General features: G+C 41.3%; 1 long non-coding RNA gene across 1 annotated transcript; it reads left to right on the forward strand.

The window, feature by feature from the left end:
• Positions 1-10,967: 10,967 nt before the first annotated feature.
• On the forward strand, positions 10,968-16,220 carry LOC135313247 (uncharacterized). Its single transcript, XR_010372873.1, has 4 exons — positions 10,968-11,144; positions 11,826-11,932; positions 14,690-14,974; positions 15,777-16,220. It is a non-coding gene; the product is annotated as an uncharacterized LOC135313247 (long non-coding RNA).
• The last annotated feature ends 247 nt before the right edge of the window (positions 16,221-16,467 follow it).

Below are 16,467 nucleotides of genomic sequence, written 5' to 3' on the forward strand. Positions count from 1 at the left end.
TAATCAAACAACTGCAGGTCTGAGACTTCAACTCAAATATTATTCCATCTTGAGCAGAAAATGGATATGAAAGATGACAATCTACCCAGTAAACAGGGTCCTGTGCATATGCCCTGTTCAATATCTTATGCATTAAATGTATTGGGTTGATAACCATTTATGTCAGCAATAAGCTACAGCACAGGTAACAGTGCCTTTTGCTCAACAACTACTGAATACCATAGAGAAGTAGTCTAGTTTCAAGAATACAGAACTACTCCTGGATCTCCAAGAGGCTCTCGGAAAAGACCATACATTAATGTTACCTCAGTAAACACTTTAACTTGGTCACCACTAAACTAAGCAGTTCTGGGAATCACACCTGTATTTAATACATTCAAAGGAAGAATGCCAACCACAGGATTACTAGGTTTTTGGGGAATATGCACACACAGAGGCAAGAAATTGTCAGAAAGCCTTTTCCCTTTTTCTTCAGGAGATATACTTGCTCTGAGAGTGCATCCCTCAGTTAAGTCTGGGTCATATTTCGATGTGACTTAAGGCACTGAGATTTTGGTATTTTTCTCCATGGCAAATCACCATCACAAAACCTCACAACTTGCACATTTGCTTTGTTCCAAATTTACTTTGGACATTTTCTTGTTGACAGAACTACTGCCTCCTAAGCTGAGAAGTTAAGACCACAGCAGGGTCTGTAGGACAGGGAGTGTTCAGTGTGTCCCATAACACAAACACACAAAGTAGGAACTTGCAGGTCCCAAACCAGCAACTTTCTCAGTTGATCTGAGAGAAAAATATGTGTATAACTTTATTAGCAGTAACCCAGTTTGAAGCCTCTGAGAAAACGTTTCAATAACAAGTACACTTTGCTTTAAAGAGAAGCTAAAATCACCATCATCAATCAAATCAACATATATAGATCTAAATACAAGGCTCTGTAGTCAATACCCGTACAAAGTACCACCTGCCTACAAATAAACAATGAATCATACCTCTACTCTGCCACACAAAATTACACTTAAATTTAATGAGTGCAGAAACTAAGGAAAAGACATGAAGTAAAAACTAGGACCTCTGTAAAAAAGAAATGAAGGGTATATTATCCAAGAATTCTGTCTCATCAATGCAGAATCATAAATTAAGGAGGATTTACAAATTGGTTGTCCAAAGTTGGATAAATTATAATTAAAACAAAACTCTTAGGCTTTGGACAGCTGTTTTCTAAACCCTTCAGGGAGACTAGTGCTCCAGAAAGAGACAACGAGATGAGAACTTAGTTGCAGTCACCCTGTACAGTCTGAAGGTTTTGTTTCCTAAATTTTACAGTTACCAGGATTCCAATACTGTAATAATTTACCCCAGGTCCCTGCATAATGTAACCTATAGTATTTTCACAGAATCACAGAATGGTAGGGGTTGGAAGGGACCTCTGGAGATCATCTTGTCCAACCCCCTGCTTGAGCAGGCACACCCAGAGCAGGGGGCACAGGAACGCATCCAGGCGGGTTTTGAATGTCTCCAGGGAAGGGACTCCACAGCCTCCCTGGGCAGCCTGTGCCCCTGCTCTGGCACCCTCATACGAAAGAAGTTTTTTCCCATGTTTAGGTGGAACTTCCTGTGTTCCAGCTTGTGCCCATTGCCCCTTGGCCTGTCACTGGGCACTATCCCATCATCCTGACACCCACTCTTTAGATATTTGTAGGTATTGTTGAAATACCTCCTCAGTCTTCTCCAGGCTGAACAAACCCAAGTCTCTCAGTCTTTCCTCATCAGGGAGATGCTCCAGTCCCCTGATCATCTTCATAGTTCTGCGCTGGTCTTGCTCAAGCAATTCAACATCCTTCTTGAACTGAGGGGCCCAAAACTGGACACAGTACTCCAAACGTGGTCTCACTAGGGCAGAGCAGAGGGGGAGGATAACCTCTCTTGATCTTCTGGCCCCACTCCTTTTAATGCAGCCCAGGATACTGTTGGCCTTCTTGGCCACAAGGGCACGTTGCTGGCTCAGGGTCAGCTTGCTGCACACCAGCACTCCCAGGTCCTTCTCAACAGAGCTACTTTCCAGCAGGTCAGACCCCAACCTGTACTGGTTCATGGGGTTGTTCCTCCCTAGGTGCAGGACCTTGCACTTGCTCTTGTTGAATTTCATGAGGTTCCCCTCGGCCCAGCTCTCCAGCCTGTCCAGGTCTCATTGGATGGCAGCACAGCCTTCTGGTGTATCAGCCACTCCTCCCAGCTTGGTGTCATCAGCGAACTTGCTGAGGGTACACTCTACTCCATCATCCAGGTCATTGATGACTATGTTGAACAGGACTGGACCCAGCACAGACCCCTGGGGAACACTGCTACTTACAGGCGTCCGACCATACTCTGCCTCTCAGCCAGTTCTCTATCCACCTCACTGTCCACTTATCTAACCCACACTTCCTAAGCTTACCTATCAGGATGTTATGGCAGACAGTGTCAAAAGCCTTGCTAAAGTTGAAATGAACAACACCCACTGCTCTCCCTTCATCGACCCAGCCAGTCACTCCATCATAGAAGGCTATCAGGTTGGTCAAACATGCTCTTCCCTTGGTGAATCCGTGTTGACTACTCCTCATAACCCTCTTTTCCACTACATGTCTAGAGACGACCTCCAGAATGAACTGTTCCCTCGCCTTTCCAGGGATGGAAGTGAAGCTGACTGGCCTGTAGTTTCCTGGGCCTTCCTTCTTGCCCTTTTTGAAGATTAGAGTGACATTGGCTACCCTCCAGTCTTTGGGCACTTCTCCTGTCCTCAGTGATGTTTCAAAGATGATGGAGAGTGGCTTAGCGACAGAGCCCCTAGCTCGCTCAGCACTCGTGGGTGCATCCCATTGGGGCCCATGTATTTGTGAAGATCCAGTCTGCTTAGTTGATCTCTGACCCAATTCTCCTCAATCAAGGGGAAGTCCATCTTTCTCCAGATTTTTTTTCTCTCTTCTTGGAGCTGGGATGCCTGGGATATCATGTTGTTTTCCCACCAAATACCGGGGTCTTGAAGTCCCCCATGAGAACCAGGGCATGAGATTGCAAGGCTACTTCCAGCTGTCTCTAGAAGGCCTTGTTGACTTCCTCTTCCTGATCAGGTGGGCTGTAGCAAACGCCCCAACAGTGTCACCCATATTTGCCTGCCCCTTAATTTTTACCCGTAAGCTCTTGATTTGTTCTTTCTCCACCCCTCAGAAGAGCTTGATATATTCCAGTTGCTCCCTCACATAAAAGGCAACACCCCCACCTCAGCTTGCTGGCCTATCTTTCCTACAAAGTATGTAGCCATCCAGGACAGCATTCCAGTCATGTGAGCTTTCCTAAGATGCCTGCTTTCCTTAATTAACTCCTCATTCAGACCCACTAGCTATGGATGAAGTGAGGGATACCTTTTGGAAAAAACTCACCCAGTCACTCTGACACCACCATACCACACACTCCCATTGAAACTCCAACCACAACTTCTGGCAAATTATTCCAATCATTGGTTCATGGTTAAATTTTGAATCTTTCTTCTAGTCCAGATCTGTCTAGCTTACAGCTAAGGGGCTTCATGATGCTTTGTCTGGTACATTGTTTGGTACTCTATTTGCAAAATTTTCTTCCCCACATAGGCTCTTGCAAACTATGATGAAATCAAGCTGATCCAGGTGATATTTTCCATATAGCAAATTGGTCCATTAAGATAGCAAATACATGGGGTTTGTTCTGTTTATACGGGACAAATGCAACAACGTCTGTCACTTGGCACTCAGTATGCCCCAGCTTTCAAATCTATAATTATTGTAATTTTGTCTTGCTTTTTGGATTTCAGAATGTTCATCTTCAAAATTAAAAATTTTCCAAGGACACACCAGCATCAAAGTTGACAATTTATCACATCTGAGTGAAATAGACATCCGCCATCAGAGCCTGCATTTTTGTTGCACACACATTTTTGGAAGAATCTTAAAGATCTCCTTTTGCTGTTCCATAGCGTGACCTAGTGATCTATGTTAGACACAAACTATTTCTCCATTTAATGTTTTTTGAAATTTGGTCTATAGATATTCAAGAACATTTACTCTAAATTATTGGGAAGTTAGGGAAAGGTAATGAAAATTTGCCTTTCCCTTTTCCCACATAAAACAGAACTTGCAGTTTTAACATTCCAGTCATTTGAATCTTACAGAGTTTTAGTACCATTAACTAAACTGAGTATGTGGACCTAAACAAGCAATTCAAATTCTTCCTGATTATTACACAGAATCCTTGTATTGATGTAAAAATATATTGATATATTGATGTATAAAGAACGTCTTCTCATGCTGTTCCTTGAGGCCTTGATTAATTTTGGTTTTGTTGTCTAGATTTGCTGTAAAATGAATACTATTTGTTCTGCTCTTGTCCTTTCTGAACATTCAACCTTTTGGTAGTTTTATGTTTTTGTAATCCAGCCCTTTTCCCCGCAGAAAGTTTCTCCCATGCTGTAATGGACACTGAACAGTTTTCTTGCTTCCTCCACTACGGCATCACTGCTTTATATCTGACATCACATACCTATGCAGCTATACCATCTGAGAGTCTTCAAGGACAGAAGATCACTGTGAATTGCTTCATTACCAGTCCCCTCCAAACGCACCATGTGTTATCACGTACAGAAAGGCCATTTGTGCTAATATGCAATTTCACCAGTGGAACTTTCCCTGCCAACCTCAAAATGCCTTCCCAAAATGATGTCATGAGACTTGGCTCCAAGGACACAGCAGTTTGTTCTTGTCTAGCCCCCTTTACAAGCTCTTTTTTGTACTCCTTTTAGTATAGTAGTCTTGGACTGAAGGGATCTTCTTGGACCTAGCTTTAGCTTTAGCCAAACTTGTGTTTCTGCTGTGCAGTTCCCAGCTCAATTTGACCAGTAGAATCTGCAGAGAGAGCCTCTGCATTTCCACTTGAAACTCAACAGTACTTGGATATTTCTAAATGTATTCAATTCCTCTTGGCTATCTTCTTTTTAGTGGTTACAAACTTTCTACTTTCATATGCTTTCAGGATATTCAGTGCCACCCATTTTACCTCCAATACTTAAGAAATCCTCCTTCTCTCTTTTGGCTTCCCCTCTTCAAATTCTTTGTTCACCTTGACTCTGGTTGGTCATGTACTACCTCTCCTTTCTAAGGTTTCTCAATGTTTCCTAATGTCTCTGAGGTTTCATGGCAGGGTCAGCAACACTTATTACATATAGGAGGAGTACCTTCTAGTCTCAGGTAGCAAAGAAAGCACAACACCAATTCCACTTCTTTTCACAATGTTAATAAATATTAACTGTACACAGGGCAAAATCTGCTCAAATATTTTCTAAAACTCTAAATACTCCCATCTGCTGCCCTTGTCCATCTGATCAGGGCTTCACAAAGTGGTTGACAAGCACGTGAAGGTTCACAGCTTGGCTCAACCTGCCATTTGCTTCCAATGATTAAGAATTTAAAAATTTAAACCCCAGGATTGATATTATACCTGTAGGATCCAGCAACATAATCCTTAGATTTTTTCCCATCCTGTTTAGGATCAATGCAACCTTCACAGATGGCAAACAACCCTTGCCATTTCAACTTGAGAGGTGAATGTATTTCACTAGTGGGTAGATTAATTCTTTCTCATAAAAAGAACACTTAAGAACACTTTTTTCTCCCAAGATATATGTTCACATTCCCACATGCATCATTATGTGACATAAACGCTGTGCATACGTACATAGGCATAGCTACTGGAACCATGAATATATAAAAGAAACGTATGTAACTGCAGTATTTTGGTAGGTACAAGTAGTTATGCTGCTCTTTGAAGGTCTGCCTCATAACTCGTATTTAAGACAGTTATTTTCTGCCTCATATTGAAAAATAGGTATAATTATCATAAAAGGCGCCACTATTTCCAATGCACCTCTGTGAATAAATATCAATTAATTCATGCATCATGAAATGATAATGAAATATTACAACTTCATCTGTGATAACAGTGTAACTTTTCATGCCAGTTCACTTGCAATCATCCTCTCTAGATTGCTAATTATATGCCTCAAGCTGTATTTAGTAGAAAAGATTGAACCATTTGTTCTTTTGTATATTTTGTCAGAATGAGAATAAGCCTGTATGAAATATCTTTGGACTTGTTCACACAGGAAAAAATTCAGCACTCAAACCTACTGCATTGTTTACTTGGTATAACTGTAAAATGCCTCACTTCTGTGTGCAAAACCACTCCTTGGGGCACGAGCCCTCTAACCACACACTGAACTGTTTTGTAAGCCTTTGAGCTATTATGTTGCTATTATGTCATGACATGTGTGTCTATACACTGTGGCAACTCTGCCCATGAAATTTTTCATATATCAGTGTCATTGGTTCTATGGTCTCCTAACTGCCACAACATAGATTTTGAAGGATTTTTTCCTTGGAAAAATCATGGAAGCCAAATCCTCCCCCCTTTCCCCCCCCGCCCCAGCCCTCCCTTTACTTGTGCACAGATAGAACTTATTTGTGCTCTTTCTTTAACATTGAGTAAAACCTTGTACCTAGGTAATCTTATCTTCTGTTTACCTCCAAGCTAGTTTTGTCAATCCCCTCATTGTAGAAGTTAAAGCTTCTGGGTCCAGTGTCCAGGTTTGATGTTTCAAGGTTTGACTGACGAGATGAGGCTCTGGATTTACTGGTGGATTTGTCTCTATGGAGACCTCTATAGAAATTGTGTTGTGTTACCTGCAGTGATGGAACAAAACCGAGGCTGGAACCTGAAGTACAACCTGTCAGGGTAGATGGAGGAAGTACTGACAAAATGCTGTTTACACAAAAGGCACAAGAGACCAGATGATTATAATTTCCCCCACTAACTCTAGAACCTGTGAAATCACACCATAGTTAATGTTATATTTAGCTGAGACCAGTTTCAGTGATATGCACCTTATTTGGCAGTCTCCCTCTGTTCAGAGATATGGACCTGGTTGCAGGGGGAAGTGTTTAAAGACTACTTTATGAAGTATCTATGTTTATGAGATATCAGTCAAAAATGTGAAATCCTTAACAGAATAGATATCTTTGAGATATTTTCTTTTGGTAAGAAAGCTTCCAAAATATCTGCTGGTTTAATCTCAGTGGAAATATGCAAGGAGAGTGAGGTTCTTGCACAGGTAACAGTCTTTACAGGAGGCTGAGCTTTCACATCAGTCTTCTTACAGTGGACATGCATGCATTTATGTCTCATAATTTTCCCTGTGTCTGAGGTATTCTCAGCATGTATAAATGCATATTCAATAGCTCTTGTTGATCAATATAAATCAACTTGTGCAGTATGAAAATGATGGATGCATATTTCCTAAACAAAGCAAAGGGTAGGGGGCTGGATGGCTTATGTGCATGGTTTACAGGATTTAGTCTTCAATTCTCAGAAAAGTATTTTGAAACCAATCATGTCAGGAACAACTGAAAAGACTTGTCATCTGTCATGAATCTGGGAGCCTGTAGGGAAGAAATCTGTGATCTTTGCCCAGTTTCTAATGATTTTGCATTACAGCTGGCTCTAAGCAGAGTATCTGGGGATGTTGCTGCCACCTCACCCTACGTATGGTGGAGGGAAGTAGGGATCTATGGTAGGTAGCTGCCCCTTCATGCTGGGCTCACAGCATCAGGGTGAGAAGGGCTAGGAAATTTTACAGTCCCCCATTCCAGCTGCCTTGGCATTATGAACAGACAGCATCACTCTCCAGCCTCTTTCGACATGATCCCTATTAGCTTTGAAAAGAAAAGCAATAATATTAAACATAATCACCAAGATAAGTGCAAAGGGAAACTGTGCAACCATTTAGTTGGCAGGTCTAAAGGAAAGAGAAAGAAAACCCAATCTTGCCACATCAGCAGACCTCTTTGGAAGACGTTTTTTACTTTTACCTGCTGATTTTAAGCAAAATAATTTTCTTCTGGGCAGCCTGTTCCTGGAAATGGCCCCATAATTGCTAGCTTTGTCTTCTGCTGCCAGTGTCTACTTAATCACCTCCTTGTTACATTCACAGCCCACACACTGACGCAAAATCTCCTCCTGTTCTGATCCTTCATGTATTAGATCCTGGGCCCAAATATCTCTCTAATGCTGAATGAGCAAATACCAAGTCAATGTGAAAGCCAACCAGGCATAACTTTCTGCAGAGAGTATCTCTGTGTGCATTTCCCCTTTGCATCTCAGATATAATGTAGCCTAACAATATGGTCTGAAGTATGCTGGTATTCAATAGTACCGGGTATTTAGGTGCTTTCTAAAAGCAGATAATTTTGCTGTGTATTAAAATATTCTTGTCTAAACTGCTGCACTGATTTATCAAAAATGTAACTGAAACCTTTTGTTACTTAGAAAAAGTAATCAGAAGCAGGTGTCAGTGTTCATGGCCTCCTCCCCAGGCATGCTGACCACCAGCAGCTTCTGTGCTGCAATCAACCAACACCATTGAAAATGAACAGTTTTATTCAAGTGTTAAATTGTAAGGTTAGGGTTGCTGAGTTAGGTCCTGGCATATCCACTTATGCCAAGTTTGGGACAGTTCTACTTAGGCACTGTAAACACAGCTTTAGGCACCTGGGGACTTTAGAATAAACAAGCAAAGCATCTCTGGATGCCAGGCTTCTCTAGGCTTGGAAAGCAGCAAAACAGCAGCATTCCATAGCCATGTTGTGACAATTTTGTATTCAGGTGCCTGAATTCCATCTAAGGTCCACTTTTGGTACCTAAGCCCTTGTTTAGATATGGCCTTGAAGCTTAATTTTAGGCATCTAGGAATTTTGGCATAATGCCAGTATGTCGAAGCAATGGAGGAATTTCTGCACCTAATCCAGGAGATAAGACCGCGATACGTGTCCCTGGAATTTACAGAGACATGCCCGGTGTCTGTGCGAGGCAATCACGCAGCTCTCTGCGAAGACACATATCTTCCAGGCACTGCGGGAATGAACACAGGGCCAGACACCTTTCTGGGACTCAGAAGCTATGTGGGAGGTAGCACAACAGGAGTTAGGTTTTGTGGCTGCCAAAACCCCAGATCAGTAGGAATCATTTTGGTACACGTCTGTGCAAAACTGAAGCAATGCAGGGAGAAATCGGGCTGTTATGTTTACCACGTGTACTTTAACCATATATGAACAAGCTGCGTCCTATTGTCTTGCTGCAGAATATGTTTTTTTCCCCAGAAAAAGGGTAAATACTATATTTCCACGTGGGGAAGCAATAGTTTGCTGGATTAGAAGGGACAGCTGGCATGTGTCTGTTGTGGCACTTTCCCTCTGCGCAGTTGTCAGGATGCAGCACAATGCTGGCTGCTGGAGTAAAACAGAATTTTAATGAACAAGCTGCAGGGAGAGAAATAAAACAAATTTGTCTCTATCCAAGTGATCAGCTACCAAACATGCACATAAAATTCAGATATGGCAGAATAGCGAGTGAGTGTCTGTGATCAGTTTGGATTTTTCTTTTTATTGACTTTCTCATATAACATCTATCCTGGTGCATCTATGTGAATACAAATTTACCTTGAAACTATGCCTAAATCCCAGCCCATTAGTAACTAGCTTGTTATTGCTGCTAGAACTGTCTGTTGCTGTTGCACACCTTGCATTTTCCTCTGTTACTTTAAAAAGCCCATTTTATGTAAACAATCTATTTATCTGGCACGATGCATTTTTGCCTGAAATTCAGGCTGTATTTACAGATAGTATGTTACAATGCGGACTCCACTGCTCTCCCGGAGAACCAGCTCACAGAGTTTACTTGGAGAACACGATGGAGCCTGAGGTTGTGTTGTCTTTTCTACACAGTCCAGCTGTGCCGAGGAACAATCCCTTCAGGGGGACCTCAGGGAAGCTGCGTCTGACAGCATGTTGGTGGGAGGTGGGCTCTCTGGAGCCAGTGCTGAGGCACAATTTTGCTGCCAAACAGATAATTTCAATGTTTAAATCCCCTGACATTAAATCAAACAATGACATTTTAAAATAAATTAACCATTGGGCACAATTTATAAATTATTAATGTTTTTGCAATATGCAAGAAGGAGCATCAGATTTGGGGGCACAGTTCTGTACTGTCAGCACTGCCTTGTACCCGCTACAGTGGTAGGGCCATAGGGACAATGTCTTTGATACAGCTTATAACCGTACTGATGAGAGGCCAGGTTTGGACAGAGGATAAGCCCAAACAGTAAGTTTTAGTGCTTCCTTCTGTTGTTTTGATGTTATGAATTCAAAATGCCCAGTATCACACACACAAAATAGGACAAGGCCAAGTCAGAGTGGGAGCGTGGGTGTGAAACCCAGACCCACTGAAATTGTGGCAAAGTTTTCAGGGACAAAGAGCGACCAGTATTTTGCTACAGATAAGTCTCTTTTTCTAGGTGAAAGCAGTGCTATTCACCCACAATAAGAGAAATATGTGTAGGAAATTTGCAAATCTTCCCTTGATAGTAACAGGGAACTCAATAAAGTAAACTCAGCCGTAAAGCCAAGATAAAGGATGGTGGAAGGGAAAGGCTGCTGCATTCTTCAGTGCTGACAGCAGTTTTCAGTTACATTTTCTGACTTCAACAGATTTCATAACACTCAGTGGGAACCAGGCACCAAACTTCTATTCTTGCCTTTCAAAATCACAACTGCAACCATATGAAAATAAGTAAATAGCCGTTGTTTGTCCTTTTGCTCAGGTTCCTGCCTCTACTTCAGGATTTTTCCTAGGAGCACCTATCTCAACCCTTTGGATCTCATGACTTTCATTTCCTGTAGTCTGTATGTACTTTCCTAGGAACACTCAAAGGCAATGAGAAAGTATTGACATTTTGATAAGAAAAGCACAGAGATATAACATGCCCTACAGAGCAATATGCTGTCAGCAGACCACCTGGCAAAGGGGGCCAAGCGGCCTCCTACAAGAGTGACTCATGTTTCTTTCCACTACTTCTTGCTCAGTGGAGCAAACAAAGGGGAAACATAGATCCTGATCCAGAATTTATTGACAAAACACAAAATCTCCCTGCTGGATTTGGCTTCACCATGGATTTTGGCAGCAGTTCAGCCTTTAACATTTTCTACTTTTGAAGAGACATCAGCTGCTATTAGCCCCAGTGACAGGTTCTTCTCTTTTCTCTTTAACCTGTGATTCTTTTCCAGTTGGAGTTGTCTGTAGGGTAACTAAACACTTCAATCTGGGGTGACATTTTCATTTCCAGTGTACAATCTTCTAATGAAAGTAGGCTACAGTGACTTCTCCCTGTGCCTCTGACTCCTACAGAGGCTCCATAACTACTTATAAAGTGCTGTGGGCCTGGACTCTACCCTGTGACCCTCTGTACTCTCTCCTCATTTTCCAGTATCTTCTCAACTCCTCTTTGTTTTATTTAGTGGGTGTAGGTGGATAGATAGGAACACTGCAAAGCCTGAGTCAGGACTGAACCCTGTTGCTCCTAGCAGATACAGTCTCTGCTTTGACAGACGTGCTTCTCAAAACAGCTGTGGCTGCAAGTTGTGATGCAGCAGAACACGTTACAGTGGCTGCTGTAGCACAGGGAAGACCAAGACCTCTTCACACGCCTCTAGTTCTACCTGTAAATCTGTGTGTGGGAACCCCAGTCCCAGATAAGGCAAGATTTTACAAGAGATAGTAACGAACTACAGGAAGAAAAAGAAGAAATGTTTTTATCAGGTTACATCACCTAATAAGGAGACCTGGTCCAAAGTTCAGTAGGGATCTCACTTCTAATATCAATGGTCTTTATAACAGGACCTAAACTAACTGCACCTCTGTTTTGCCAGGCAATGATTCCTGCACCTCAGAAGGTAACAATTCTGCCTTGGGATAGGACATTGCTGGGACCTGAGGGGCATCCCCATTCTCTGCGCAGCTGTCCACAAGAGAAAAGGTGAGCAATTGCAAGTTTGGTGGATAGGAGATTCTGATTTATTTTCAAGAGGTGGCATTTCTTCAGGGATTTGCAAAGACAACTGGGTTTCTTGCACCATCCATCTTCCCCAAGACTTCCTATGTGTCTTGCCCTAAACTTCAGCCAAGTGTGTTTTGCCCGATGTTTGGAGAATGCAAAGGTTGCACACACACCAGGACTCCAAGAAAGCAACAAGAAAGTAAATGAGAAGAAAAGAACTCGGAAAATAAAAGCCTATTGCTTTGTATCTCTATGAAAGGCATTGAATTCCAATGCTCCCCCTCTGTTGTTTGTGTCTTGCTGTGCTATCTCTAATGTAGACTATAAACTCTTCAGTGCAGACACCTGCTTGCTTTATTTGCACTCATAAGATGTTCTTTGAATAAACTGCTAACAACTACAATACTAATATTGTGCAACAGTGGTATTTACCATAGCTAAAGCAGACAATGGGGAGTTCCCTAACCCAGAGCAAAGAGGTAAGAAGCAGCTTACAAGTGCAACACAATTAAAAGGTGCTAATATAATTAATTATTATTAACACTTGTATTTCCGTAGCAGAAGAAGCTACTAGCAGATTCATATCCCAGTGCTGCACAGTGTTGTTCAAAAGCATAAAAAGATAATTCCTGTCCTGAAAAAGAACACATTCAAAGGCTTTTCTCTTGCAAAGTGTTCACAGATGAGGGAATAATGTACTTCTGCAGAGCAGCTTGCAGGACTCCTAGAAAATGGAAACAGAGGAAAAATAGTGTTCCTGTTATACAGATGGGGAACATGGACATTTGCATTGTCTCACAAAGAAAACCTGGAGTAGTACAGTGAATCCAAATCTCCTGATGCCTAGTTCTGTACCTTAACTAATAGGTTGTCCTTAAGTTATTGCTTAACAGTATCAAGCACCTCTAAAAATTTCTTCCATATTGAATCATTTAGCCATTCAAAACTGAGCGATCTAAATTCAACTCTCTTGAACTGATGCTGGATTCAATTTCCTAAAAGTTTAAGATATAAAGCATAATACTATGGGTATAGGGAGAATAAAAGAAGAGTCTTAAAGATAAAATTAATGAGACACAGATAGAAAACAATAGTATGAACTTTCTAAATCCTGTCTTAATAAAGGATAATGTTCTGGTGTGCTGAAAGCTGTACCAGAAAAAATTTATTACATTAAATATTATGTGACTGCAGGGCATACCTGACTCTTCAGGTGACAACAGTTCTTGGTTTTTTGGGAAATCTTTCCTGAAGTATTTTACTTAACATACATGTTTTTATTTTGTGTATGTTTGTAACTCTTCAGATGTAAAATGTGTTGTATTTCATCTTTATTTTCTGAACCCTGACATTTGCCCTTGATATTGTCTGAGAATATCATCTAGGAAAAGAATAAAGTGCATTTTTTTAACAGTATAAGATACTTATATGTGAGATACTTCATGTTTTGTACAAGCCAGGAAGAAAACAATGAACTTCACAATGAATTCCTTCCCTTTTAAACTCCTAAACTGATGGGGTAGCACTAAAATGAAGATCTAAAGGGGTCAGTTCTTTTTCTACACTTTGATATGTCTAAAAACGCCAAAGTAGTAATATTACCCTTGCACTCTAGAGCCCCTCTTCTGTCTGATCTCTGAGCGTGCAAATTTATTTCTTGCATGACTTCTTACTGCCAACTCTGCCTGTACCAGCTTAGGTTTTTAATGCAGAAGATTCCTGGTTAAATCGCAGGTAGGTTAAGCAAGATGGCTGCCAGCATAGTGATATTTGATGTTAGTATGCTTTTTAATAACACAAATTATATTAAAATAATATTTTATTCTGACTGTAAATCAAGCACTCCAAAGGTAGGAAGTGCTAATATTAATGTAGATTTTGGAACTAGTGGTACAACCCACAAGACCATCCAGTATGATAGCTTTTAATTCCTTGATCACCACCTATTTTTCTCACAAGATTCACGTACTCTCAGAGAACTGAACTGTTTTCTGTACCACTTGCTAGATAACAACATAAAGGCTGAAGCTTATAAAGCTAAAACATCTCTTTGGAGAATAATTATTCCATGAAGGAATGCAACTAGGGTTCTAGACACAGGCAAGTGTCTTCTGCACATCCAAGACTTCTGGATGCCTTCACCAACTTTCTTCTCCTGTCATTTTTTCTCCTCCCTCAAACGCTAGTGAGGAAGCTATTTCCTGAAAATATCTGTATTTTTGTTCAGTGTTTTGTTTACATATTTACTGATGAAGAGTTGAGGCTGGGGGAAATGAGCACACAAACTCTGTAGGAATACGTCTGTATCGTGATGTCTCTACAGCTAGGAGCCCTTTCACACTTTCAGGATATCAATCCAGTCTTCAGTTTCTATCTGAGTTTTTGCCATTGGTACCTGCTGGCTACTGACTTCATGATGAGTCATGCTGACTACACTGAGTTCTGCTTGTCCCTTGTGTTGTTGGAGGTTTTTTCTTCTAATCCTATGTCAGGCCAGATGATAGATGAGATCATAAGTCACATCGTGACGTCTGTATGGAGATGGCATCTGACTGCTACTCTTCTGCAGTTGTCTGATTTCCTTTCTCCACTTTCTGGATCTGCAGTGACTCTGTATGATCTACATTCCTTGACAGCCTGTGCAGCTGCCTTTTCCTTGTTCTCCATGATTAGGCCAATAGCAATGGAGAATCTGGTTATCTTCATGGTGTTTTGACTTCCTTCATGTCTTCCCAGGGCCAGCTGCTAACTGCATGTTGTGGGGTGCTGAGTCTCTGACTTCTGAGTGGTGAGAAGAAATACTCCCTACATAATGGCAAGGTGCATTGCAAGGAGACTCAACCATGGAATCAGGAATGCCTTCTTCAATCTCTCAGCTGTGTCATCTAGGTCTTGGTTCTCTTTAGTGTTGACTAATACAGAGGGTGAACCTTCAGGAGAGATGCCTTATGCTCACCTGCCCACTTGGTATCAATGCATCTTCAGCCCACTGTGCCTTAGTATCTGAACATGCTGTGAAAGGTATGCTTCTACATAACATAATTGCAGTTTCTTGATGACAAAACTTCTTGAGTGTCCTGCAGACAGTCATCTCCCCAGAAATAGTGTAATTCTGTATTGTGAATATGACATAAAAATGAGAAAGGTGTGTTCCAGTCTTTTTGCAGAGTTGGGCTACAATTTCAAAATGTTCTCCTCACTGGGGAAGGGAAGACCCTTTGCATACTTTTCACTCTTCCCTCCAAACTCAGTCACTGAAGTGGTTTTATTGCACTAGCTTTGGTATGTTAATCCATCTCATGATGGAAACTCTTAATCTGTTCACATTACTGCTTGCTCTACATTGTAGTGATCCAACACTCGGTAGGAGTGAATTTCTTTCTATAGCACTAGGTGTTTGCAGTCTAGTGAATTCTGGAGTGCAAACTCTCTTCCTACTATATTCTCATTGCCATTGCACTCACCGTCCACAAAGGTCTACGTTCAGCAGAAAACCAGCCAGTGAGTTTTATCCAGCTAAATGCAGATGTCTGCTATGCAGAGTTAGTCCACACCTGAGTTAGTCCCTTTAAGGACATCTTACTGGAAAGAACCAGGAACTCTGTCATCACAGTTCAGTTACTCTTAGACTAGGCAGGTAAAATAAGTCAGGTGAATTACTACTTAAAGGTGCCTATTTCTGACCACAGAATATAAACTGAGTCCTAGGTGACTTGCTCAGCTGCTGACATCTGCATTGTATATCCATTTAAATGTGATAAAACCCTCTCCCTGAGCCTGTTTTAAGTATTGACTCTCCTAATAAGCTTTTTATCTCTTACAGCACAGAAGACCTGGAGATGCCCGCTAGCATGCTTTGAGTGGAACATGCAGTGGTTTCCTTATGAAGTTTTCCAATGACTTGTCATCATCCCATACATCCTACTGATGCCCAAATTAAACTGATGAATATGTTTTTCTTTAAAAAACACAGAACGCAACTCTTCTTCTAAAATCTTTCTATGTCTAAGAAATCCACCAGCAAATGTTTTAGCATTCTGGTTACTGGACAGCTTCAGTTGGGACTGGTCCTGCTTCTGAAGTTGGGGTCCCTTTGCAGAAGAAATGCAGGCTTTCCGTAACTGCAGTGATGAGTGGAAAGTCACTAGTTCTGTCACCGCTAGAGTTACACAACAGAAAGTCGTCGTTAAAGATGCAAAAGCATGTCTCTTTTCTTCCCTCAATGAGCTTTGTGACCCTCTTTGGGTGGTGCCTGCCATGTCAAATTTCAGCTTGAACAGTTGAAGCTTGGCAGACTGTAAGCAACAGAAAGTGGGATCTCTTCAGGGAAAGGGCTGGATAACATTAATAATAGACACTGCTACCAGCTTTTTCCTAGTTGCTCGCTGACAAGCCTTTATTTCTGGTCTTTCCTATGCTTAATTTAAAATAAGAGATTCTTCATAATCCCTGGTGATTTTCTTGGATCAGTTAGACTGGTATAGTTACGCTGAAATACAATGAACAATATTTTT

This window comes from Phalacrocorax carbo, chromosome 4, assembly GCF_963921805.1.
Source record: "Phalacrocorax carbo chromosome 4, bPhaCar2.1, whole genome shotgun sequence".
In the NCBI taxonomy this organism is placed as follows: Eukaryota; Metazoa; Chordata; class Aves; order Suliformes; family Phalacrocoracidae; genus Phalacrocorax; species Phalacrocorax carbo.